General features: G+C 42.9%; 1 protein-coding gene across 1 annotated transcript in view; it reads left to right on the top strand.

Moving 5' to 3' along the window:
• Positions 1-231: 231 nt before the first annotated feature.
• LPAR4 (lysophosphatidic acid receptor 4) overlaps positions 232-27,268 on the top strand; it is a 169,930-nt gene continuing 142,893 nt past the window's right edge. Inside the window, exon 1 of the mRNA XM_075259005.1 lies at positions 232-309. The gene's annotated coding sequence lies outside the window, so the exon portion shown is untranslated. The remainder of the gene's footprint in view (positions 310-27,268) is intronic.

The following is a 27,268-nucleotide window of genomic DNA, read 5'->3' as shown; positions in this document are numbered from 1 at the left end:
AGTGCAAACATAGTTGGGAAACACTTGTCTAATGTCCCTTTAGTGTGTTACAGTGAATATCTGCTATTATAAACACCTGTCCCCCCGAGGGTTCTTCAGAGGCAAATGACTAGTGTATAGATACTCTCTCACTTGGAGGGTCATGCGCACTTACCTCATTTTCCTCCAGGGTTATGACGTGCTTGTGCGTGTGTACGCCGTGACTGGCGCAGGCGCTGTCTAGTGCCCACACGCCATGACACGCACGGGGAACGGTTAAAAGAGCTGAGTATCAGTCGGGCAAACATGCATCCAGCCCGGCTGACTCAGGTAAGACATCACGCTCTCTATGGGGGCTTTAGTTACAATGTTTCTTTATGTAATCGCTTAGTGTATACATGCGGCTTACAATGACCCTCCAAGTGAGAGAGTATCTATACACTAGCAGATATTCACTGTAACACACTAAAGGGACATTAGACAAGTGTTTCTCAACTATGTTTGCACTGTGATCAACAGTCATTGTTTTATTTTTCTGCTGCAGTTGGGTTGTTGTACTTACCTGCATACATATTTACCTTTTAAAGGGATTCGTATTACCACTTTTTGAGGTGTATATCACTCCATGTAAATTGCAAATTGTAATAACCCAAGAGACATATGTATCATTGCTTCTATTCTAGTGATGCAAGTGTTATTTACAATGGGTCTTTTGTGTACCTGTTGATTTGGCATTTTATTTTATTTATCTTTTGCACTATTTGTACATTTTATACTTACATTTTATTACTTTTTGTATATATATTTCTTTTAGCAAAAACTGCACTTGAGAAAGGACCCGTGGAGGTCCGAAACACGTTGTGCCTTTTATTTTTCAATAAATTCATCTTTTACTACCTTGACTTCTGGCTGTATTACAAGATATACCAGTGAGCGCAGACCTCTGCCTCTTTCAGTAATCCATTTTTTTCTCCCGTTTCCGGTGCCCCTGTTGGTCTCGCTGCCACTCCCACCTGGTTTTTTCACTCTAATGTGACACTAAAGACATACAGTCTTCAGGTGAGAGGTTTACTGGTATTATTTATTTCTATTGCAATTTTACGAAATTAATATCAATACTACGCTTAGAGCACTCGGTGTCTCTTCCCTTTTGTCTTAAAATGGCGGGGGGGGGGGGGGGGGCAGACACTTAGGCTGTATGGGGCCCCAAAATTCCTGATGGCGGCCCTGAGCGGAGGTAACCATGGGCAGTAGCAGGGATCAGTAAATACGGTCTAATCTCATGCTACAAATAAGAAGGCATATGCGTGGTTCATAATGTGTAAAAGCTTCCAAGGGATTGTTTTCTTCCAAGTGTTTTAATATGATGGAATGAAATAATAATAATAATAATAATAATAATAATAATCATTCGATACGAGCATTAATGTAGGAGCTTTCTATGATCTGGTACTTGTAAGAAACCCAGTCATGATTTCCTTATTGCTTCCAGGTTATAGTCATGTGCAGAAACAAAGAAGCAGGCTTGGTCAGTGCATGCATGAGGAAATCTCTAAGAATCCCATATGACCATAAAATTGAAGAATTTCCCTTCCCTGGGTGGTATGGAAGTGAAGCTTTTCTATATTGTTCCTACTCTAGGGAAAACAGGCTGGACCAAGGGCCTGGGGAGACACAGCCAAAAGTTCTGGTTTGGTTTTGAGGTGCGAGGTCAGGAGTAGGGAACCTTTCGCTCTTCAGCTGCTGTGAAATTACAACTCCCATCATGCTCCATTCACTTCCATCGGAGTTCCTAGAACAACAGAGCGAGTATGCATGCTGGGAGTTGTAGTTTTGTAACAGCTGATTTGTTTTAATGGTGGACCTGTTTTGCACAACCTGGGTTATATCCCTGTATGATGTGAATGGAGACATAAAGCTGGCCCGGAAACCAGTTAAACCAGAAATGCCCATGTTGGACTAAAATCTTTGATGTGCCAACCATCTTACACTAGAGATGGCGATCCCAAGACCTCATTAACCCCTAAGGCCAAGCAAATAGGGCAAGTAAGGAAAGATGGATTTATCCTCGTTCTGCTTTCCTATGGGTTATTGAAAAAAGCAGCAAGAATCAGGTTGTCAACCAAATCAATACTTAATTAATCCCAAAAAACATATTATAAATAGCAAGAATCCCTCCCTAAAATAGAACATTTAATGTACATGTAGTAAACATGATGGCGCACTCCAGATCTGCCAAAATCCATAGAGTATAGTTACATTTACAATTCAATTCACAGCAGAACAGAAATACAATTCCTGTGTACTCAGATAGAATATTATAAAACCAGTCTTACCATATTCATACCGGGGTCAAATAATGGGCCAGGGTGCCAGGTGTCCAGAGTTACACTCACTCTAAGAAGACCCGGCTTATGTCCGCTGTCCTTATGTACCCTTCGTCTTGCAGACCAAAAGATTCAGGGGACTACCTGCCTAGCTAAGTAGCTGTAGTCAATGCTAATGCCCTCTAAGGGTCAATATGGTAAAGATTCCCATAGATACACTAACAGAACAAACTGGTTGTCTGCCTAATAGCTTGACTAGATGTTGTGTAAACTTGAGTCTTGCACAAGAGCTGACCTTATAACCTTCCCGGGAGCTGTCCTCTATGTCTTTATGAATGATGCACATTGTTTCAGGTGATGTAGGGAGTGTCCGTTTGTGAAATAATAATTTTGACTTGTGCCACCCATCCCAAAGACCCCGACCAAGCCCCCCTTGAAGACCCCGACCAACCAATTCTCCCCCACCCACATTCCTGCACGTACAATTATGCCCATAGTGACCCTTATATTATGCTGCATAGTGGCCCCTGCACACAGTATTATGCTGCATAGTGACCCCTGCAAACAGTATTATGCTGCATAGTGACCCCTGCAAACAGTATTATGCTGCATAGTGACCCCTGCACACAGTATTATGCTGCATAGTGACCCCTGCACACAGTATTATGCTGCATAGTGACCCCTGCACACAGTATTATGCTGCATAGTGGCCCCTGTACACAGTATCATACTACACAGTGGCCTCTGTACACAGTGTTATGTCCCATAGTGGCCCCTACACACAGTATTATGCCCCATAGTGGCCCCTGCACACACTATTATGCTACACAGTGGCCCCTGTACACAGTGTTATGCCCCATAGTGGCCTTTGCACACAGTATTATGCCCCATTGTGGACTACCCATGAACAAATAGTATACTCTGGGGTCTTTTCAGACCCCAGAGTATATTAATCAGAGACACAGGGGAGGATACAAACATAAAAAACACTGTTACTTACCTCTCCTGGGCTCTGGCGCACTCACCATAGATGTCTGTCATCTTCAATGATGGACTAGATGTCACTTGAGCCAGGGCTTGCAAGCCCTGGCCCACATGCCATCTCGGGCATCATACTCGTAGGCCTGAAGTCTGCTGGAGCCAGGAGAGGTAAGTAACTGTGTTTTTTATGTTCCCTCACCTCTCCCAGTCCTCCGATCATTATACTCAGGGGTCTGAAAAGACCCCCAAGTATAATGATAGTGTTTTTGGGATTCGTGGGCCCACAGCCTCACTTACCGAACCCGGGTCCTGCTTACAGCTGCCTCTGCAGAAGGAGAACTGCTGTGTGCAGGAGCCAGGATCGGTAAGTAAATAGGGCCCGTGCCATCTTTGTTTGGTGACTTCTGTACCAGACTTTTCCCACTTGGCTTCAAGTGTGGACAGACTGAACTTTGGAACAGGCCCAGACTTTGGTTCAGGATAACTAAAGAGACATTAGTTTTCTTCCTTCTCATTTTACCACATTGACGAAAACTCAAATATTTGTTTCGGAAGGATCATTTTGCTATTTTGGTGATTCCCTTGGGGTATAACGTTAGAACACAGACAGAAAATGAATAAAAATAGTCAGAACTACAGGCACCTAGCATAACATAAAACTGTAAGCTGGAAGATGACCATTTGTGCACGTAAACCTGTCCTACGGGGGTTACTCAAGAAAACCAGAACATATATTTAGAATAATTTATTCCGCGGAATTCCTGTTAACTTATTAAAATATTAAAGAAGAAAAAGATGAAACAGCACATCTGCAGTCCACAATCCAAAGCCAGTTCACATAGCACATGGAGGGGTCAACTAAGTCCAGTGATGGTTAGCCCCTAGGGTTAAACAATCGGGAATGGAAAATATCGGATTCTGATCGGCGATCAAGCAAATTTCACGATCAGAAATCGATCCTGAAATCTCAAGATAGGCTCAACCCTATTAGCCCTGTATAATGGGTGTGTGGAGAAGGTAACAGTAGTAGTGCAGACCCAACCAGCCAGAGACAGGGACGCAAAATATGCAGGAAACTGGTTTATTTAGGAAAGAACAGTAAAATAAATAAACCTTGACTTCAGGCACAAAATGAGCAAAATAAAATACAGCCTTAACTTCAGATAAAATAAAAAGAAACAAAATCCTGCTTGTCTGAGCAAATAACTAAACAGTAAAAGTAACCTATCTATACGTGTGGCTTACTAAAAACCACATGAACAAACCACTAAGCATGATACCATCTCACTGGACTCAGAGGAACAGGACAGACCCAGGCACCTCCTCTCACTCTCTGGATCTGCACTGAAATGCATGTTCTGTAGGCTTTTATGACCCAGTATGAGCCCAGGACTCAAACCTGGGGCTGAGGCTTATTCCAAACCCGCCCTGGATCACACATAGGTCAGAAACCTGGGGCTGATATAGGACTCCAGCACTATGCCTGTCACCTTCTCACAGGTGGTAGAGCAAGTACAATACATAACAAGATAGATTGATTCAGGTGACCATAACCTATGTATCTACCTAAGTATCCCCTGGTTTTCACCATTTAACCCCTTTACAGTGATCTTGTCTTTTCTGCAGGGGCCACCTAGTCGCTACCTCCTAGAGTAGTCCTGGTCTAGATGGCAGCTGACCTAAAAGCTAGATAGAAGCTGGTTTGAAGCACCAGAAAGTCAAACAAAAGCATCATCAAGTGTGGTCCAAAACGTCAGAGGCAGTCAGTGAAGAAGCAGAGTTGTCAAAGCTATGGGAAGCCAAAAATCATTCATGGGAGAAATGCAGATCGGGAGGGTACTGTAAGCGATGTCTGGAATCAAGCCAAAATCACAAAACTGAATATCAATGAAGAGTAAACGTGAAACCCTTGAAGGAACTGAAATGCAAGGACCTTTGTTGCTCAGGCACTGGTCAGCATGCAATGTACTGACATATAGAGATCTCTTTATGTACAATATATTATGCATGGACATTACAATAATGTTGCAGTTTGGTAAAAGAAAAAAACCTCTTACTAGCTAATAGAGTTTGTGGCTCAGTCAGTAGAGTAGTAACCTGGTATACTCTGGGTGGTGGGTTCAAATCCCAAAAGAATAAAGTTAAAGGAGTTGTCTTGATAATACATTTTTTTGTTTCCTGGAAGCCAAGGAAGGTGAACAATAAAAAACTTACCTGTTATTGGCAGTCCAGTGTCCAAGGGCACTGTCCAGGCCCATGGCGTCCCGGCCCTTTCCAGGGGAGAAGTCCTCACCGCACGTGACCACTAAGGTCAATCAGTGGCCCAAGGAAAGGACCCGAGTCGTCACCAGTGATGTATGTGAGTGATGTCCTGGTTCCTTTCCTTAGGCCACTGAGGCTACTGCAGCGATGAGGGACACTGGGGACAGGTGACTATAAAAACTATATTTCCTGGACAACACCTTAAAATTTTCAATTTCACCTCCTCATTAATATTCAATGCACAGAGTAGTGAATACTAAAGGACCTGCAACCAAGTCAAGTGAAAGAGACTATTCATGGGGTGACCAAGTGAGGGGACCTGAAAACTGGGAAAATCCAGAGAACCCCCGGAGGAGTTGACATGTCTAATAAAGTCATATTGGGACCTATCCCCTTTAAGGCGGCCATATATTTGTTGGTGATAGTATTCTGCCCTTGACATAGAGTTATATTTTATATTATAATTTACAAGAAAATAAATGTCTGTAATATGAAATATGGATTCTGCATCATCCTTTATGACTTCGAATCATCTTAGATAAAACATAATTATATGCATAGAAAACAAGAATAATAGAATTGGAGGCTTTTTCCTCTTTCCTCAGTGATAAGTGAACTGAATCATGTGCTAGATAAAAGTTATTAAACTGGATGTAATGGATTATAATACAGCTAATAGGAGAAATGAGGAACATGACTATTCTGAAAACGGTGGCATCTCAAGCATTTATGTAAAGTGTATGTAATGAAGTACAAGTTATTTCCTGCGAAGTGCAATAACATTCAGATCAGGAACCGTCTACTTAGTAACATGCTGTATGATCTCATTGTCGCTGGGATTTTAACCTTTAGATGAGAGTCCTGTAATGCACAATAGACATAAAATCCATTAAAAAGACAAGATATCTATTTAGATTAAAATAAGTAAATGTAAAGCCTCACATACAAGTCAAAGCACACAGTTACATTGTTACATAGTAGATGAGGTTGGACGAAGAAACCAGTACATCAAGTTCATCCTATAACCCTAAAGTGTTGATCCAGAGGAAGACAAAAAAAACCATTAGGTGCTCAGATTGTACAGAGTCTGTCTGGGGTCCTTTACCCCCATACAGAGGCTTATTTAGCAGGGGGGACAGAGGGGGTGGCTACTCACTGACTCTGTGGGGCCCACCCAGGAGCCGCCATTAATGCTTTACTTTTAACTAGATCGGTGTCTACAGACACCAATCTAGTTAAAATCCATCTTTGTCTTGTAAATCGCCACTTCAGGCGTTCGATTTACAAGACACCGAGAGCAGACAAAACACACCTGCTGTTGGGCACAGGCCGGAGCAATGACGTCATTGCACCTCCTGCATCAGCTTATAGACGTCCTATTCATGGACCTTGCACCTAGAGAAGAGTAGAGAAGAGAAGAGGCGACGGCTGCAGTGAGGGCTCCACTCAGCAGGTAGTTGAGTATAACTTTTTTATGTTTGTTTTTAGAGAGCATTAGGACAATGGGGGGTCATTTATATAAGGGCCATTAGAGGGCATTACAAGGGGGTAGCCATTTATATAAGGGGTCACTAGGGGTGTAGTATTTATGTCAGGGTGATTCAGGGGCATAATATATGGGGGCAATTAATTTAATTAAGGTGGGACTTGGACTTTGTTCAGGCTAAGGATTCATGTAGTGGCTGCAGTAAAAAAAAAAAACGCTGCACCCCAATCACAGGCCCAAGCAGTGAGACCTGGGGAGCAGGACCTCAGTCACCGTCCGGAAGAGCTCTGGAGTGGATGCTGAGCCCAGAACAGGTGAGTATCAGTATTTTTTTTATTTTTAATCATGACATCACCCAAAGATCTCAACGCAGAGGATGCCAAGGGGGACATGTAGCATAGTGGAACCCCTTGGATGCTGTAGTCATGTTTGATCACGCATCCAAGGGGTTAAAACCCCTGATCGGAGCTATGCAATTCGTTACCACGAAGTGTGAGCAAATCTGGATTCAACGCAGATCGAATATTCACTCATTTCTTATTATGGCAAATGGCACTTTTACACCACTGTTGCCAGCTTCCTGCCTAGGGTAGATTTCAGTGCAGGCGCATGACCTGGTGGAGGACACGCCTGAGTTACGGGGCAGTGCAACGATTATCACGACCAACGTACAAGATGCAAGTCTTGATAAATCCACCTCTATATGTTTTAGAGCAATGGTGATTCTGCATGTTTCCAAAGTTCAGATATTTGTGATCTGTAGGTTGAATCTTCTTTTAGCTCATATGTGAGTGATTTAAAAAGTCATTCAATGGCCTGGAAAACCCCTTTAATCGCAAGTTTCACAGAATATAGAATTCTTGTAAGTTATTTTACGGCTGTCACATACATTTTCTAGAAAAATGAATTAATTCTGGGAATAAGAACCTTGCCCATTGTATACAATGTAGAGGAAATGCATAGACCATAGACCTATTTCTGTAATTGTAAATCACTTACAGGATGTTTACAATGGAAAAACTTTTGTAAACTAGTTCTTAACCCTAATTCTTCTGAAGGCAGATGTTCTCCTCTAATATTGTAGAACAAATGCAATACTTTCGCCATATAGACTGCCATCAAGAATTGCTAGACTCTTTATCCAAGGAGTTTGTCCCCAACATTCCTCTGTCATTAGGTGGGAGGAAGTAATGGGGAAGAAGCTTTCCTCCAGAGAGGAACAAAGTCTGAAGATGTTAGGGCCCTCGGGAGTAGAGGGATTGTGCGATGATTGCGCCAAGCCCTGATCTGTGTCTTGTCCACCACACTCTGTGAATGTCTGCGTTGCAAGGTGGGGATCAGGACCAGCTCCTGGAGTGAGTTAGAATGGAAGCCAGTTCTTACCTGGTGTAAATTTCCATTCTAGCACCGTGAACAGATTTATGACGCCAGACAGTGCTGTAGCTAGGAATGGCGGGGCCCCAAGGCGAACGTTTGACATGGCCCCCACCTTTCCATAACCAACCCGACCCCCTCCCCACATGCGCATACACAAACCACATTCTTACACACAGTATTATGCTCCATAGTGGCCCCTACACACAATATTATGCCCCATAGTGGCCCCTGCACACAGTATTATGCCTCATAGTGGCCCCTGTACACAGTAATATGCCCCGTTATGACCCCTGAACAAAGTATTATGCCCCATAGTGGCCCTTGCACACAGTATTATGCCCCATTGTGGACCACCCATGAACAATTATTATACTTTGGGGTCTTTTCAGACGCCAAAGTATAATGATGGAGACCCAAGGGAGGATACAAACATAAAAAACAATGTTACTTACCTCTCCTTAGCTCCAGCGCACTCACCGCTGATGTCGGCAATCTTCAATGATGGAAGAGACATCACTTGAGCCTTGCTGCTGTCAGGATGCATCATGATGTGTTGGTCATCCTCAAATAAGGCGAACCATTCCGGAGCCTAGGAGATTTAAGTAACAGTGTTTTTTATGCTCCCTTACCTTTCCTAGACCTCCGATCAATATACTCCAGGGTCCGAAAAGACCCCCCCCCCCGAGTATAATGATAGTGGTGTTTGTGGGGTTTATGGTCCACAACCTTACTTATCGATCCTGGCTCCTGATCACAGCCTCTGCAGAAGGCAAAGTGCTGTTGGCCGGAGCGAGGATCGTTAAGTAAATAGGACCCATTACCTGCTGACGGTAACAGCCTATTACAAATAAAAACCAAAAAAACATTAGGGGTCTGCTGGGTCCCCTAATGTCCTGGGCCCTGTGGCAGCTGCTACCTTGGTAGTTATGCCCCTGATGCCCGTCTTAATACAAGACGCCAGTCGTAATACATTTGCCCCCCGTGCTTACTACTGGTTGAAGTAATACATCAGGAGCTATACCTACAACAGATACAACTGAATAGGTATGTAGTGACGTCCATTGCCCATAGGCTCCTGAAGTAAAAAATAAACAAGGTATGCTATTTTATTGCCTATATGGAATTACACAGTCTATTCCATATACTAGGTCCAATGCCAGCCTAAAGGAATGCTTTCAGATTTATTGCCTGTTTATGACTTTACTATTTTTAAAGTCTTTTTATAAAATAATCCTACTTCCCGGCGAAGATATGTTACATGGAATATCTGGTGGTGTGACCAACTAGAAACTGAATTCACCCCAAGCTCTTTCCTACAACTCAATGTCCCTGGTGTCTTCCTTCATGTGAAAACGTGCATTCTGTGCAGTAAGCCATGCTTCCCTTCTGCTAAAAACATTTCCTATTAATCTGTCTTGGTGTAATGACTTGTCTCAGCGAGGACATTGGTTTTTGGTTTACTTGTGACACAGTAACTGTTTCATCCTAACTACAGACAATGCTGCAGGTCAAAAACCTCTTGACTTGTGGGCACTCTGTATGTCCCTGGCTGACCCTTGTTCACATCTGTGAAAAATAGCTACACTTTTTTTTCCATTGAATTTCTCGTACTGTCTCGTACTGTCGGTTGTGATGACACATGGATGCCATTCACTTTTATTGTCACTGACACGTAGACTTGCAATGATGTGATGCATCTGTGATAAAAAGAAAAGAAGTTTGAATGAAAACATAAGTGAACGGATCCATAGGCAGTCTTCAAAAAATGCAGACAGGATACATATGTAAAATGCAGATGTGTGAATATAACCTTTGTAGGGAAGTTAGCTTGGTAGCAGTAGCGGTGCGGACCCAAACAGTCAAGAAAGGGATGCAAAATATGCAGCAAACTGGTTTATTTAGAAAAAAACAGAAAAATAAATAAACCTTGACTTCAGGTATAAAATGAGCAAAACAAAATACAGCCTTAACTTTAGGCAAAAATAAAATAAAACCCTGCTCGTCTGAGCGACTAACAGAACTGATAACCTAACTATACATGTGGCTTACTTCCAGCCACACAAATAAAACAGGCACAATATTGTCTCACCGGATTCAGGGTTACAGGACAGAACCATGCACCTCTTTTCACCTCATAGAACTGCACTGTAATGCAGGACCAGGGCCTTTTCTGGCCCAGTAATGAGACAGGGATATACACCTGGGCTGGGGCCTACTCCAGATCTGCCCTAGACCACACATATGTCAGAAACCTGGGGATGATATATCTGGACTCCAGAACTCTGCCTTCTCACTCTATCTATCTATCTATCTATCTATCTATCTATCTATCTATCTATCTATCTATCTATCTATCTATCGTCAGGGTCTGGGGTTGCTAGGAGGGGTGGCATAGACACAAAAGTCCAGTTTCTTTAGTCCAAAAACAAAGGTAGAGTTTTATTTTCACTTAAAAAGGGTAGTGCAGCAACAAAAGGAAACAATACAAAAATAAATACCTGCCCGGCTAGGCTCTGACTAAACATAGAATAGGCATCGTCTTGATACACTGGAAATAAACATAGAAACACACAGATTAAAATACTGGGTATACTGAGTATAGATATATATTAATAGATAAATAAATACAGTACCACAATGTAGCTACCTTGGATACCAATAATGTCCAAAACAACAACATTTGAGTTAGCTACAGATTCTACCATTAGCCAATATTCACCAGTTGATAGGGAAATGAACCATTCCTGTTTCTCTGTATCAGGGCCAGGATAATAGTACATATCACTGTACAAGACATACTGAGCCCCGTATAATAATATCACACACAGAAAAAAGAAAAAAGAAACAGGAGAGTAGAAAAGTCAGCAGAGCAGCTTACCTGGCCTAAATGGCTCAATGCTTAACCATACCAGCGCCAGTTGCCTTTTTATAAACCTCAAGGTGGAAGTAGGAGGAGTGGGGATCCTTTACCGCACTTCAGTGACATGAGGGCTCGCACGTGCCGATGGAGACTGCCTTAATTGTTGGGGTGAGTGCTGTGATCCTTACTTGTTCCTCGGGTTGGTCCTTGTTCTGCCGGTTTCACTATACATCCCTGAGACGCTCTTGCAGCTGCTGCCACAGTAATTCCTATTGGGACCTACGGGTGTTTAAGGCTCTTCAGGTTGTTGTGACTCATCACAACCCACCAAGGTGAGCAGACACCTGTTGGTACCTATTTACTACACCATTTATTTGTGATAATACACGAGATTCGGCTCGGTATTTGTTTTTGTTAAACATAGAATAGGTTACCTCACCTAGAATAACAGAAATCTAAAAGCCAGTAGAATCATTCAGGACACAGCTCCAAAAATATGACCTCTCTGTTGGCTCTCCAGCCAAGCTCTGCCAAAGTGTTGCTGCTGGAGAAACTTCTTAAGCCTCCTTGACGAGGAGACTCTCTGCAGCTGAGTTGCTGCTGGAAAAACCCCAAAGTGTGGACTGGAGGGGGGTGGAATGACAGGTCCCACTGCCAATCCTACCTGCCATTCCTAAAAATCCACCCCAGTAACTGGAACTTTGAAATAACCCTCAGCAGACAATAGTTATCTGCTGAGAAATGTTCTTTCTGGAGTTCTCTCACCTCACCCACCTTAGTAGTCTGGGTGAGATGTACACCCCCTCCATTACCTGACCAGCCATCGGCTTAATATATATATATATATATATATATATATATATATATATATATATATATATATATATATACACACAGTGAGGAAGGTAGCTCAGTAGCAGCAGTGGTACGGACCCAACCAGTCAAGGACAGGGATTCAAAATGTGTAGGAAACCGGTTTATTTAGAAAAACAAACTGGAAAATAAATGAGGCACAAAATGAATGAACAAAATCCTGCTTGTCTGAGAAACTAACTAAACAATAATAATAAACTAACTACACGTGTGGCTTACTAACAGTCACAAGAATAAACTAATAAGCATGATACCGTCTCACCAGACTCAAGGTAAAAGGACACACCCAGACGCCTCCTGTCACTCCCTGGATTTGCCCTGAAGTGCAAGCTCTTCAGCCTTTTTTAAGCCAGTAATGAGCCAAGGATCTACACCGGGGCCTAAGCCTACTCCAGACCCGCAATAGACCACACATAGGTCAGAAACCTGAGGCTGATATAGCAGGACTCTAGCACTTTGCCTATCACCTTCTCAAAATGTATATATTATTTATATTTATAGATAGATGGCTAGATATATAAGATACACAGAATCCACCAGTTGCAATAGGTGATTTCAGATCGTATCTACTCCCCTCACTACACAATGACCTCGGCCCAGGTCACAGAGAATGCCTAGAAAACTCTGCCATCAAAGTCAGTATGGTTTACCCCAGACCTTTGTGACTATGGCCCATGGTCCATCTCCAGGAGATAGGACGTTACAAACTATTTGCATGGTATTACATGTAAGACAGGAGGGGTCACACCTTATCTAGTAAAATGCTGCTATTCCTGATACACAGGTCTTTCCTGCAAATTTTAGCTTAAAGTATTGATTCATCTGCTGTCATGTACGTTACAGAAACCTTAGTGCCTGGAATCCTAATGCAATGAAGGTAAATCTGTTGCTTAGTAATCGCAGCCAACGGGAACTGAGGATGTTTATTCTGGATCTGTGCCCACTTTTGTGTGGACTTCGGCTTATACCATACATGAAAGACTTCTTAAGAAATGTTTTCTAAAAATTCACAGTCACTCCAAATAATACACTTCCTAAGGACAAAACAAGTATTTTTTAGGTTGTTTCGGAAATATTGATGCAATGCCAAGACAACTATTTTAGGTATGCAGCTTTACGGTTTCTCAATATAGACCAGTCAATCAAATGACTTCTACTGAAAGTATGTAAATGTAGGGGATGAAGTCACCTGCTTAATACTAAAGATGGGACTTAGGACCTCAGAAGACTAAAGATGGGCCTCAGAACCTCAGAAGACTAAAGATGGGCCCCAGAACCTCAGAAGACTAAAGATGGGCCCCAGAACCTCAGAAGACTAAAGATGGGCCCCAGAACCTCAGAAGACTAAAGATGGACCTCAGAATCTCAGAAGACTAAAGATGGGCCTCAGAATCTCAGAAGACTAAAGATGGGCCTCAGAACCTCAGAAGACTAAAGATGGGCCTCAGAACCTCAGAAGACTAAAGACGGGCCTCAGAAGACTAAATGGGCCTCAGAACTTCACAAGACTAAAGATGGGCATCAGAACCTCAGAAGAGTTTTTCTGTCCTGTGTCACTGTTTCTGTTCAGTCTGAACTTGTTGAAATAGAATCAGAAGTCAAATTATTATAGTCTGGGATCTCTTCAGACTCCATAGTATGGTAGCTGGAGGCCCAAGAGAGGTGACAAAAATGAAAAAGCATTTATATGCACCTTCTGTTACCTCTTTTGGGCCACCTCGCCGTATCTGCTGCTCTCTATTCTCCTCTCAGTGATCTTCCGTGATGTCATGCGCTGATGGTCACTTGTAAGGCCTGTGGTTGGGCCTCAGCAGTGACAAGGAAACGCCGAGTATCAAGACATCACAGAAGAGAACCAGACACCCCAAGAAAGAAGACACAAAGTGGCGGACACAAAAAGGAAGTCCAAAAGAGGTAACGGTAGGTGAGCATACATTTTTTTTTTTTTTTATTGTCGTCATCTCCTCTGGGCCTCTAGCTAATATACTCTGGGCTCTGAAGAAATCCCAGAGTATAATAATTTACTGGTGGGGCCATTTTAGTTTGTCCAAGACAAATCCCAAATTATTTGGTTAATTTGGAATATTCTGGTCGAATCTCATTAGTTGCAAACCAACTTTTCCATCTCTATTTAATACATATATATATATATATATATATATATATATATATATATATATATATATATAGTCTCCAAAGTCATTGTGTAGTCCCAGCCTTCACTGATATCAGTAATTGGGCACTCTCCAAGGGGCAGGTGTAATAAAAAAAACAAAAAAACAAACCTCACCTGCCCTTAGCACTCCAGACACCTGTTTGGTCATTGCGCTGTGTCTCGGTCCCCAAAGCTTGATCATCATAGGTTATATAGGACAGATGAGATGAGTAATAACTTGTGCTCTTCCCATTTTGTATACAGAGCAGTCAAGGCCGTAACATTTTCACAAAAATAAGCAGGATAGCTTGCTCTTTACACTCTCTAAAATATGCAGGCATCTTAAGACAGCAGCCAAGTCATAGAAATTACAATGAAAGTTAACAGACGTGGAGGTCTATTCCTCCGGACTTGTAGAATTTGTTTCCGTATGTCTCATAATGTTGTTCCATACATCTTCTCACTTAAAACCATTATGAGAAGTGATGGTATGGGGGGAGGGGTCACAGTGGTCAAACGAAATTTCATAATCTTACAGAACGCTTACTTTTTTTCGGTGATAGAAGACAGGTGTTCCACTGATGGAAAAAGAATAGCAATTACAAAAACATTAACTTACCAAGGTCAAGGTATCATATATTTTTTAATAGACAGTTTAAGAAAACTTCTGCCAACGCCTCCATTAGGGAGTAGCGAGTAGTAAACATTACAGCTGTTAGTCTGCAACCCAGCCAAGTCTTCCGAAATTAGCATTTATTTAATAGGACATCTCAAACTCGGCCGTGCAATTGGGACACACAGAATAAATGTGAAGTTGACGGCCGCATTCCTTTCAAATTTGATACAATTCTAAATTATTGTTACTCGGTTACGTATTTGATTAATTTAATGTACCCCAGAAGTGGTCTTACACAGTTTAATACCCCCTAGCAATAGCCCCAATGTCCCCCAGCAGTGAGCCCCCCTCCCAACAGTGGTCCCACAAAATTTAGCGTCTCCCAGTAATGACTCCACAATTGAATGTCCCCCAGCAGTGGCCCCACACAGTTAATGTCTCCCTTTTTTGTTCCACACAACTTATTGTCCTCCAGCCATTAGCCCCATACAATTTAGCGTCCTCCAGGCAGTGGCCCCTTACAGTAATGGCCCAATTTGGTCTTAGGTCACTGCTCTCGGATGCGCTGCTCCCCTTATTTCCACCACTGTGAAGTATGCGCGCCTTGTGCTGGGGAGGTAAGTATCTATGCTACACTTAAGCAATCTGTAGCTTGCAGACCTCAAGCCTAATGTGGCCTGTAGCCTAGAGACTAGGAATGCTTTAGAACTGATTTGGGGGTTTGAGGAGTACCAGGATGAGTTTACCGTACTCCCTTGCCCAGCAAATTCCCCGGACTTGAACCCAATTGAGAATCTGTGGGACCACCTCAATCGGGTTGTTCGGGCCATGGATGCTCAACCACGTAACCTAGCACAGCTGGCCACGGCACTGGAGTCGGCATGGCTCAACATCCCAGTGAACATCATCACAACATCCCCTCTCTTCCTGCACGTCTCGCAGCGGTCCGCTCTGCCAAAGGTTGTTATTCTGGATTGTGACAGGTGGTCACATCAATGTGACTGGACTGTGTATGTAGCCATACACTGCTTTGTGACACATTGCACTATATAACGTTGCGATAGATGGGACAGCAGAGAGGTGCGCGTAAGATCTCAGACGATGACCACAGTTACTCACATACTAATGAAAGGTAATTCTGATAAAGACGACAAGGAAATGAGTTACAAATAGAAAGAAGAACAATTATGTCAGCAATTACCAGAACTATTACAGACAGTATCCTGGGCAGGAAACCAGAAGAGGATAAAAACATTAACATTTATATATATGTGGAGAACTCTAATTTGGTGAATAAACAAAGTCTGAACTAAGTCCTGAAAATAAAGGAAAGGAAAGTCATTATTTTAATTAGTCCAACGCGTTTCTGCTTAACATCCATTGCAAACACAGGATACAGATACCAAAAGAAGCCATTACAATGCAGCCCGGGGTCATCGCTGACACAAGGTGTATTGCTATCTGGTTTTGCTTTTTAACACTTTTGACACTTTTGTGAGCACCCTTTTGTATAGTATATACTATTTTATATTGATACCTGTTTGTGACAAGAAGCAAAGTGTTTGGAATCGGTGCACATAGTGAGTCTAGCTATAGCGCCCAACTATATAGTAAGTTTCCTTAATTGCTTGCTGACCACCTGTTGCCTATACACATCTGTGCAGTTGGCAATTTACTCTGTAGGGAGCTTTATTACTGTGGCTTCTTTCTCAATCCCTCTATACACAGTGCTCTGTGCGTGTAGTATATACAGCTATGGAAGTCGCCTGGATGACGGTGGCTGTGAACTGCAGCACTTGTTGGATCCTAGACAACCCAGATCACTTTTCATCAGCACTTTTCTCTCTCCATGTTTCGTGCGGAAACCGAGTGGAAACCACACAGACCTCATTATAGTCTATGGCCGTGATGGCGAACCTATGGCACGGGTGCCAAAGGTGGCACTCAGAGTCCTCTCTTTGGGCACCCGTCTGTGGAACAGATTATACTGTGTGGGGATCACTGTGCAGAAGATTATACTGTATGTGGAGCACTGTGGAGCTGATTGTACTGTGTGGGGATCACTGTGCAGCAGATTGTACTGTGTGGGGGCCACTGTGCAGCAGATTGTACTGTGTGGGGGCCACTGTGCAGCAGATTATACTGTGTGGGGACCGCTGTGGAGCTGATTGTACTGTGTGGGGGCCACTGTGCAGCAGATTGTACTGTGTGGGGGCCACTGTGCAGCAGATTGTACTGTGTGGGGGCCACTGTGCAGCAGATCGTACTGTGTGGGGGCCACTGTGCAGCAGATTGTACTGTGTGGGGGCCACTGTGCAGCAGATTGTACTGTGTGGGGGCCACTGTGCAGCAGATTGTACTGTGTGGGGATCACTGTGCAGCAGATTGTACTGTGTGGGGGCCACTGTGCAGCAGATTGTACTGTGTGGGGGCCACTGTGCAGCAGATTGTACTGTGTGGGGGCCACTGTGCAGCAGATTATACTGTGTGGGGATCACTGTGCAGCAGATTGTACTGTGTGTGGGCCACTGTGCAGCAGATTATACTGTGTGGGGATCACTGTGCAGCAGATTGTACTGTGTGAGGGCCACTGTGCAGCAGATTGTACTGTGTGAGGGCCACTGTGAAGCAGAAAGCTCTATAAAAGCCCATTCACATGTCCGTATTTTGCAAGTCCGTAATTGTCTGCAATTGTGGATCCTCACATTATTAAGGTTAAATTCCGTGTTGGCACTTGTGATAATTTAGTGGATTTTGGGTTCCAATTTGGGCACTCGGTCTCTAAAAGGTTCGCCATCGCTGGTCTATGGGGTCCATGTGGTTTCTTAGCAAACTGCTTTTTCAGGGGTCACCAAGTGGATTCCCCGAACAGAAACCCAAATTCTAATGTGAACTGGGCCTAACTCAGGCTAATGTAACAGGATAAATTAGAAAAAAAGAGTAACGTTATATGACCCCCAAAGATCTATTATGACTAATGGGGGGTACAAGATGTAAAAAAAAAAAAATTAAGGGAATATAGCCAGGTCATGAATTGGTTAAAAAATATCATCCCCTTATCTTTGTTCATTACTGATGAGTGTATATACAATAGTGAACACAGGACATAAGAACAGTTTTGTATTTTTAGCAGTTTTTCGATGTGAACAGGTGTAATATTTGCATTTTGACCTCCTGATAAGGTGGCGGCGGCGATTCTGAGAGCTGCAAATAAGTTCAGTAGAAAAGCAAAAAGGAAACTATGTCACCCAGGTGATAGGCATCAGTTTGGGTTATCTTAATAGCTTGTCAGCTTTACACACAGGGGTGAGTTGTCTTGTGTTGTTTACCACAAGCAATAATATGTCAATCTCACAAAATAATCTGTTTTTGGTAGAGGATGTCTTTTGAGGACAACAGCCACCCTTCTGTCTGACACACGTCTAGGTCCCTCTAATGGAAGTCACAGCAACTCCAGACAAGGACAAGGTTGGCTCCTTCATGTGTCACACAATAGACCAAGTATATTCCATGTAAGGGCCCTTTAAAGTCCAAGACGAACTATGACTAAATAGTTGCATTCAGTGGTGTAAGTAGGAATGGCGGGGCCCTGTGGCGAACTTTTGACATGACACTGACGCCGAAGACATCAACCGACCCCCTCCTATGCATTCCTGCGCGCTCTATTATGCCCCATAGTGGCCCCTTCACACAGTATTATGCCCCATAGTAGCTCCTGCACACAGTATTATCCCCATAGTGGCCCCTGCACACATGATTATGCCCCATAGTGTCCCCTGCACACAGTATTATCCCCCATAGTGGCCCCTGCACACAGTGTTATCCCCCATAGTGGCCCCTGCACACAGTATTATCCCCCATAGTGGCCCCTGCACACAGTATTATGCCCCATAGTGGCCCCTGCACACAATATTATCCCCCATGGTGGCTCCTGCACACAGTATTATCCCCCATAGTGGCCCCTGCACACAGTATTATATCCCATAGTGGCCCCTGCATACAGTATTATCCCCCATAGTGGCCCCTGCACACAGTATTATATCCCATAGTGGCCCCTGCATACAATATTATCCCCCATAGTGGCCCCTGCACACAGTATTATGTCCCACTGTGGACACCCATAAACAATTATTATACTCTGGTGTCTTTTCAGACCCCAGAGTATAATAATCGTAGACCCGGGGGAAAAAAACTACTACTGTTTCTTACTTGTCCCCCGGCTCCTACGCTGTCGGCCTCCGCTGCCGTCCTTCTTCAATGACCCGGGACACAGGCCGGGTTCATGCGACATCAGAGACGTCAGACAACTAGGAAGGAGGCCTGGCAGGATCGTGGAGAGGTAAGTAACAGTGTTTTTTTATGTTTATTACCTCTCCCAGTCCGCCAATCATTATACTTGGGGGTCCGAAAAGACCCCCGAGTATAATGATAGCAGCGGTAGTGGCTGTCACCGGGCCCCTAATGTCTCGGACCCTGTGGCAGCTGCCTCTGCTGCTATGGCGGTAGTTATGCCACTGGTTGCATTGACTGGTCTGCTAAGCATTGATAAAAGAGAGGGAAATTCTATAGATGAGAGTTACACATAATTTGTTATACACAATGCATACCGTATATATACCCCTTTGTTCTCATAATTATTAGACCCCCCTTGGTCTCTAGGACATGTTAAAAATTTTGTTAAAGTGCATTTTAAACATGGCACTTTTGTGCTACCATTTCCACAAGCCAGTGTGTGATATATCTAAGCATTTGCAGTATAACTGTATGTGCTATATTTGTGAAACGAAAGCATCTGGCCGTAACATAAACTCCCCAGACAAATAGCAGTGGACCATGCAAACTCATAAAGAGAAGTCTCTACATGCTGAAAATGCAAAATAAAAGTCCTTTTGCATTACTTTGTACAGAGCAACAAACTGTAGAAGCTTCCTAAAATGGGTCATCATGGTTGAGCAGGAAGTCTAAGGTCGCTATGCACAATTGCACACATCGGCTGAAGCGTGCAACCACTGGGGTAGTGGGAGAGCGTTCTCTGGAGTGGTGGAGCCTTGTTTCAATTTGTGGCTCAAGGATGACCCTACAGACCCAGATAACCATGTGTACTGACAAGTATAGTGGAACACGAATAGTAGTCATTTTAGAGTTGTTAAGTAATGATTTGGGAAATGGAGTTGTTAATGTTGTAGTCTTTATATTACATACAACTTACATTACCTTACAACATTTTCAGGTCTCCCAGGAGCCTATCTATCCAGTTCCTAGCTCTCTAAGGGGCCGTATACACGTGTCAGAACGCGGCGCTTCAAAACAGATCCCATTCATTTCAATGGGTGTCGGCATATACGCAATATACATCGAAACCAATGGGTTACAAAGCCTCCCATTGATTTCAATGTGTATCGTGCGTATGCCAGCACACATTGAAATGAACGGTGATGATGAAATTTGTTTTGAAGCGTCGCGCTCTGACACGTGTATACGTGCCTGAATGCGCGGCGCGTTACTCCGTGTGAACGACCCCTAAGACAAACACAGACGAAGTTATCTCAAAGTGAAGTGACATGTACACTAACAAGCCAAGCACCCACTACAGCTTGGAACGTGAGACTACCATCATGTAATAGACAATCATCTTGGCTATCTTATACGTGTATGTGACTTGCAATTATTTAGCATATTATTAGTTATGCAGATTCTAATCATGTAACTGCATTGTTACTTCTTCTTGTACAATACAAATTACAACCTGTTCTCACATTCCCTAATAGTGCAAGGTGTTATTGGGTTGATTCCCAAGAGAAAGGTCATTTTTCAAATTGAGGATCAGCCATGAAGAAGATTGCCCAAAAAAAGAGAAATGGCATCATCCAACTCATATAACGGTCTCACAGCCAAGACGGAGAGCAGTCTCACAGCCAAGAACATTGCGAAAATGCAACATGTGAGTGCCATGACAGTTGGAAGAATATGAAATAAAGTCTGTCCATTCAAAAGCCAAGAGGTTGACATCCAGGCAAAATATCTGAGTCAACAAGTTGGTTCATCAGAAGGTGTATCAGTTATGGAAGTGGCTCGTATGCTATTTACTAGTAAGATCACAGATGGCCATACTAGCCCCATGCGATGCATGTTACACAATTCTGGAATGGTGGCCCAAGAAAAGGAGAAGAAGCCTCAACTGCAATATCATCATAAGTAGCGTCGGCTCGAGTTTGCAAAAAAGTGAACCATAGAAAATTGGAAACTGGTGATTTGAAGCAATGAGACAAAAGTTAAGGACTTTGATGCATGCAAATGGACCTGTAAGTAACCAGGGAGAAGGGGGCTAACGGATCAAGAAATTCAAGGAAATGTCAAGTTTGAAGGAGGAGGCCTGAAGTTATGGGGTTGTTTCACAGCCAAAGGCATTGAATTTTTGACCAGGATTGGTGGTGGTCTCACTGCTGAGCTATATGTGAAAATCCTACAAGTTACTTCATATACTCAAGTGCTATGAATATGAAAAGGATGGCTGGTCAACGACCTGAAGCAAATTAGCAAAGAAATGGTTCAATGACAATGAAGTATAGGTGCCGGATTAGTCCCCAGACCTCAACCCAATTGAACACTTGTGGGTAGAGTTGAAGAAAAGGCTGTATTCGTACCAAAGTGAGTGGACCAGTATGCACCAACATTGAAAAGCTGTAGAAGAGACCTGGGCCGTGTCAAAAGCCAAAGGTGAATTTACAAAATAATAAAAATTAAAATTTTGAATTTTAGGAGCAAAACAATAACAATGCAGTTACATGACAAGAAGTCGCAAGTCTTGGACTATTGTCTTCATCTCATCTACTATGTAACTTTGTAAGCCAGACTTATGTATGAGGCATATTCACAGCTGGACGGACCAATTTCAAGTCAATGGTTCTAAGCATTTGTCAAACTGGATTTGTATCAAATGACAGCTGTCTGAAACAAATTAGTGGTTTGGGTCAAAAAATAGGCCAATGACATTAATCCTTTTTATTTTATGGAGAGTTAAAAAGTAAAGGATGGCAAACAAATGATTTATAATGGTCAGATGGTCAGGAAATGGATGAAAAGTATGTGATACACGTTTTTTATGTTTGTGTGCATGTAGCCTAAGATGCCATAGTCTTGAAGCCTGAGTTGACATATTCAACTTCCACTACTTATTATGAGAACCAGGGTGTATTGTCAATGTAATGACACTCAGTGTGCTCGCAGGCCTTAGAATTGACCCTGGTGTATATAACGTCATCCAGGAGGCCAGAAGAAGCCAAAGGAGGACCCAGAGTGAGCGCCCAATGGAGCAAGGAGGCCCAGAAGAGAAATATAACTGCTTGTTATTTTTTCCATCTTCCCTGGTCCTCCTACCATACTCCAGACTCTGAAGAAATCCCAGAGAATAATTACTTCAGGTTCATAGGTGACGAAGCCCAAAGTTGAGGTCGAAGTCAAAACTTTTGGAAAATCTGGGTTAAATCTGTTTCAATGCGAGCCAGTTTGCTCATCTTTCGTAAGTAACTGGAAATGTTTTGAAATGCCTTACTTCATAGCTTAAGATGTTTTATTTTAAGAACAAATTACTTTTGTATGGAGGCCAAATGAACAAACATCATCTTCCAATAGACCATGGAAGTGGAATCCAAGATCTCATGACATGAAATTTGTTTATTCCAAATTAGAAATTTATTTCATGTAATGTTTTAATGTCCCATTTTCGTACTCCGCTCCTAATAGCTCCTAATTGACCAGCGGAGAGTCCATCTCACCAGCTCCATAAAATCCTCTAATCTGTCCAATTTTCCTGTCTTTTTAGACAAAAACAAACAGTAAAAGAAGGAAGGAAATTGAGAAGCGCTCAGCTAGCTGTGCTTGTAATGAGTTTCCTGTGCAATACCACAAGAAAACTATGACAATGTAGTTAAAAAACCATTATTAGAGATCTGTATGTGATAATGTGACCAAGTGTCACAGAATATTCCTTTCTTGACATATCGTGTTTCTTTGTAGATTAAGGCCAGTGCACACTGTGACTGTATGTAGGCAGTCTTGTGCAGGGCAGTTCTCGCTCAGTTCTTCTAAACAAGTGTCTTAGGAGTAGTGCTGCTTATAAGGAATAACAATATGCAGAGTGCATCTCCTGAGTAGATATATATATCAGATCACACTCCTTAAAGTGACACGTCAGTGTTTTTGCAACACAGAGTGGGAATAACCCCCAAAAAAGTTCCAGTCATACTGATAAAGAGTCTTGTGATACAATACAAGTGACTCTGGAATCCATCTAAGTGCGCGGAATGATCTTTTTGGGGGGGTCCTTCCCTCTCTCTGTTGCATTGGTGAACTTCTACTGAAACGGCCCTCACAAAAGTCTCCAATGATCTCCTAATGGCTAAATCCAATGGTGACTTCTCTCTTCTTATTCTTCTGGACCTCTCTGCAGCTTTTGACACTGTTGACCATCATCTCCTCCTCACTATGCTCCGCTCAGTCGGCCTCAATGACACTGCGCTCTCCTAGTTCTCCTCTTATCTCTCAGACCGCACTTTCAGTGTATCATTTGCGGGCTCTGTTTCTTCCCCTCTTTCCCTTGCAGTTGGGGTTCTTCAGGGCTCGGTCCTAGGCCCCCTGCTCTTTTCTCTCTACACAGCCCCCATTGGACAAACCATCGCCAGATTTGGCTTCCGATACCATCTTTATGCTGATGACACCCAATTATACACATCTTCCCGTGACATCACCCCTGCACTCATACAGAACACCAGTGATTGTCTTTCTGCTGTCTCTAATATCATGTCTTCGCTCTATCTGAAACTAAATCTCTCCAAGACTGAACTACTACTGTTTCCACCATCTAATAGATCTGTCCCTGATATATCCATTGCAGTCTCAGGCCTTACTATAACTCCTAGGCAGTATGCCCGCTTCCTCGGGGTCATGTTTGACGCAGACCTTTCCTTCACCCCTCATGTTGAATCACTCGCATGTTCATGTCACCTCCACCTCAAAAACATCTCCAGAATACGCCCTTTCCTTACCAGAGATACACTAAAGACACTTATTGTCTCTCTGATTCATTCTCGCCTTGACTACTGTAACTTCTTACTAATCGGTCTTCCCCTCACTAAACTCTCCCCTCTACAATCTATTCTGAATGCAGCGGCCAGGCTCATCTATCAGGCTAGACGCTGCAGCGATGCCTCTGGTCTGTGCCAGTCGTTACATTGGCTGCCTATTCATTATAGAATAAAATATAAAGTTATCACACTCATCCACAAGGCTTTCCATAATGCTGCATCTCCATACATTTCCTCCCTCATCTCTGTCTACTGCCCAACCCGTGCTCTCTGTTCACTCAATGACCTAACACTTACATCCTCTATCATCAGAACCTCCCACGCTCGTATACAAGACTTCTCCCGAGTTGCACCACTTCTCTGGAATGCTCTACCCCGGACAATCAGATTAACTCCCAATTTCTACAGCTTCAAATGCAAACTAGAGACATATCTTTTCAGACAAGCCTATCACAATGTCTAACGTAAACCCTTAACCCTTCTCTGTCACCGCTCCCACATTTCCCCACATGATATGTTGTCATCTCAGGATAACTTTATATGTCCAAGCTCCATCCACATGTTAAAGGACACGACTGTTGACGGCTCATAAAGTCTTATGTTTATGTAATGACAGTCACCTCTATTACAAAAGTGTCTGACCTCTGTACAAGCAATGCCGCCCCTGCTACCTCTTGTGTCACCCCCTCTACCTCATAGATTGTAAGCTCTTGCGAGCAGGGCCCTCAGTCCCATTGTGTGAAACGACTTTCTTTGTAATGTATCTTTCTGTCTGTATTTGAACCCTACAAATTTTACAGCGCTGTGGAATATGTTGGCGCTATATAAATAAAATTTTTTATTATTATTATTATTATATTACCCTTGGCATTGGACATCCTTGCTGCCACCCTCACGGTCTATGACACTCACAACTGATCCAGGTGAGGGGCCATCCACAGTCATGCTTACATTTTTATTTTACCAATATCATGCAATTTGTGATGGCTTTACACTATTCTGTGCCACTCGGTGTCTCCCCTTTTTTGTATTTGCAAGTGACTTCAGTATTTGGTAAAGCAGGAAAGGTAGTTATTGAAGTCGATACAAAATCTGCTATTGCTGATGCTGTCACCCATGTCTAATACCTGTACCCATATCTATATCCTGGCTTCTGCAAAATACAGCAGAGTTCATAATATTATATACCTATCAGGGTCTTAGATTATGAGGAAGATGTCACCATAGGTCGTCGAAAGTTGCACCAGCCGATGCTAATAACACTGGAGAAGGTAAGGTGGGCTATGAGAGGGAAAGTGACTATGGCCAGTATAGGAGAGGGGGTTATAGGGACCAGAGTAGGAGCAGAGAGGCATTATGACAGAAGAGGTAGGGCAGAGGTATATGTTATCAGGCTTTGATAAATCTGATGTCACAAGGTAATTCTCAGTAGTATCTTTCTATGGCGAGAATTCTTGTTTACACAGCAACGCATGCTACAAAAAAGAGGTCACCTTGATTATGTAACTTATTGAAGATTAAAGAAAGACCTTTGCCAGTTCAGTCCTCTCTGCGCCAAGCTGACGAGATGCAATAACATCGAAACAGCTGTCGGTGGCTGAGAGACTACCTGGTAAAATCCCAACATCATTGCAAACAAAGGCCTCTGAGAAGGTCGGCATGATGTTAAAGGGAGCGCCCTCTTTTGTGTTGCTTGACTGAGGCACTGACTTCCTAATTACATCATGGAAGTCAGATTTGCATATTCTTCCCATGTTCCTTTGCACAGTGGAGCGCTCATGGCTTAATTAGACTCCACACACCTAAATGGTGGTCTCTCCCTATGAAACAATATGACGGATGTTTTCTTTTATAACGTTTGATTACTATTTTGTGCATAAAAAAAACCTTCCATTATGTGCATTACATGAGAGTCAATTCAAATGGACGCCATCTGCATCAGTCACTTAATGTCTGTTCCTCTCATCCTATGACACATAAGAGACATTAATAATGGCAGTGGGAACCTATCCTAGGCAATAAATAAACTCCATCAAATAAAGGACAGCCATAGATTTCGAGTGACCTCCATTGACAATAATGGGGCCCATTGAGAATCCGTTATTTTTTCCAGGCAAAAAAAAGTCAGGCTTTCTACTACGACTGGACACAGTTGCAGATGTGAACGTAGGTTTAGTAGCACTACTGTAAATGAGAGCAGTATATATCTGTATACAGTCAGCTCCGCCTAGTGGAAGCTGCAGGTAAATGCAATAACTTTGTAAGAAGCCGTTCACAACCGGGGTCCCTATTACTATTTGCCATATTACAAGGTCTGGTGTCATGGAGGGTAATACAAAGTGTTGTTCTCTTTGCAAGTAGAGAATATCGAGGCAGGAAACTTTGTTGGCTGAAGTTGGCTAGATTTTTGTGTTACTAAAAAAATATCATATCTTCTTCTCAAGTCAGCAGCTTAGACACATAAGATATAAATAAAGGATGTTTGTAAGATGTCCCTACTACGTGACCTGAGCTTACATTGTTTACATTGGTTTCGAGTGCTTTTCCCTGTTTCTCCAGATAGTAGAACAAGAAGTCAGTCAAGGATACCCCAACAGAGGATAATAGTAAAAAACACATACAAACTTGTTCTATGTACGTGGTGCAATGGCGGTGCCAGCAGAGGTAAAATAATACAAAAACAACTGGAAACCCCCCTCCCCCCCATCGGTTCATAAAAAGGTCTTCATAATAAATGCATAAGGAATAGCTAAAGGGGTCTTCCAGGTTTTTGGTTGTTTTGTTGATGGCTTATCCTTAGACCAGGCCAACACCTAGTCCCTCCACTCATGAACACTAGAGATGGGGGAACCTTGGGAGATTCATTTCACAAATATTCACAAGGTTCTCTGTTTGGTATCTGGTTCAAACGGGAAGTTCTTTTATTATACCTTGTAGTCTCTTCAGACACTAACTCACCTTTTCTTTTCTTGGGGTCTTCTTCAGTCATCTTCTGGCCTCCTGGGTGATGTCATGGGCCCTGGGGGACTGTAGAGACCTGTGATTGAGTCTCAGCAGTCATGCAAGGCACACAAATGTCATGGCATTCTAATATAAGGTTCATGAGGTTGCCCAATGAGACACAATCACAGGTCTTATCGGTCCTCCTGGGTGCGTGACATCACCCAGGGGGCAGGAAAATGACTGAAGAGGACCGTGAGGGAGCATTTACCATGGGACTCCACGTATTATACTCTGAGGTCTGAAAAGACCCCAGAGTATAATAATGA

Source organism: Leptodactylus fuscus, chromosome 11, assembly GCF_031893055.1.
Source record: "Leptodactylus fuscus isolate aLepFus1 chromosome 11, aLepFus1.hap2, whole genome shotgun sequence".
NCBI classification, from domain to species: domain Eukaryota; kingdom Metazoa; phylum Chordata; class Amphibia; order Anura; family Leptodactylidae; genus Leptodactylus; species Leptodactylus fuscus.
This window is presented reverse-complemented; position numbering and strand designations above follow the sequence as displayed.